This window comes from Aplysia californica, unplaced genomic scaffold (genome assembly GCF_000002075.1).
Source record: "Aplysia californica isolate F4 #8 unplaced genomic scaffold, AplCal3.0 scaffold00053, whole genome shotgun sequence".
Classification (NCBI taxonomy): Eukaryota; Metazoa; Mollusca; class Gastropoda; order Aplysiida; family Aplysiidae; genus Aplysia; species Aplysia californica.
The window spans coordinates 1,523,677-1,525,442 of record NW_004797323.1 but is presented as its reverse complement, the minus strand read 5'-3'; positions in this window follow the sequence as shown (position 1 = coordinate 1,525,442).

Genomic DNA, 1,766 nt, shown 5'->3' with positions numbered 1-1,766 from the left:
AGGCGGAGCTCTAGAACATGTACCCCAGAAATTCTCTGATATAAGGACCGTTTCTTCTCCCGGACTTTGTTGTATGTTTTCTCTCCAAGTCTATTTTATACGGTCTCGGGAGCGGAAGGTAGAGCTTAAAAAGGAAAGAACAACCCTGACTTCTCTACACAACTTAGTCTCGCCTTCGAAAAAACATGTTTGTGTCTAAGAGGGCCTATGAAACTCACCCCAAAAAACTATGTCCTTGTTCAACAGAGATCCTCCTGGCAGACACTTCCACGTGATCACCTTGACCCCGGAGCAGCACAGACAACTTGTCACTGGAAGTCAGCTCACCCTGACCACCTCCTTCGCCGCGGGCCACTCCCACAAACTGGTGGCATTCTATGACCCCCACAGACAGGGCTACTTCTACCGTACATGTGACGGTCAACCTAACTGCTGGGACGGACATCAGCACAACCTGGAGCGTTACTAGTTGCCCCATGCTTATGGGTCAGCTAAACACAACCCAGACAACTACAGTGGAGTCCGTTTAAACCTAAGACAGTTAATTCGAAAATAGCGGTAAACCGAAAGAAAAAGAAAATCCCCGATTTTTTTTCTTCTCTTTGAGCAACATCTCTAAATTGAAAACTCGACTTTACCGAAGAAAACACAGCTGTTCCACATACTTCGGTTTAAGCGGACTCCACAGTCACTCATTGAAGACGCAGCTTTCTGGGAAAATCTAACCGCCATTTTTGAGAGAAACATCAATTCTTGAGAACAAAATCTTGAACATCTTGAATACGGTTTTCTCTGTGGCAGAATGGCTTACGTCATAGGGATCCCGGAGTGAACCTCTCTTGCATATTATTTTCACTTAGCCTTCTCGCTCGTTTTCAATGAGTTGACAAACGTATAGACATTTTACATTGTACCCTTACCTCAAACCCCAAACAACAAAAAACCCTATCCTACCCTTTACCGAGATATGAACATTACAGATACCCATACTACTCAGAATACTATGCCTGTGAATGAAGTCGTTTTTGGGATGAAGTGTCATTGTCACTGAAATCTGTTTCTGAAAACAACCCATATTATATTTTAAGAACAAACAACGAGCGACTATAAATCATATACGTATACGCATTTCGGAAGAGAATAGTCTAAAATGTCTTGTGATCTATGAAAAAAAGGTTTTGCCAAGAAAAAAAAATAGATTGTAATAATAGATAGCGTACTTTGTATAGTGCATGCTCGCCGAATAGCAAGCTCCACCCGCTTTACAATTTTTTTTATTATCCTTGCAGACCTGATAGCGTTCTGGAACAATGTGAACTTTCTGGGAAACATACAGTACATAATAATAATAATAATAATAATAATAATAATAATAATAATAATAATAATAATAATAATAATAATAATAATAATATAAAAACCAGAAACATTTTCACTATTCTATATTAATTTGTTCAAGATCAGATAAAATTGCAATATTGTACAAGAAGCAAAATATAAATTTAGTGGTCGTATGCTTCGTTTTAATTTCTGTGTGTTTTTTTTTAGTCTGAACGTCACAGCGAAAGCGAACATCAAGATCAAAAACAATGAAAAGTGAATAAATCTTCGTCGGTGTCCCAAAGGTCGTTATGTGTAAAATTGTGTGTTTTTTAATGTGAATGGGTGCCGGAGAAAGAATTTCAGTGTGTGCGTGTATGCGTGTGTGCGCGCGCGTGTGTGTGTGTGTGTGTGTGTGTGTGTGTGTGTGTGTGTGTGTGTGTGTG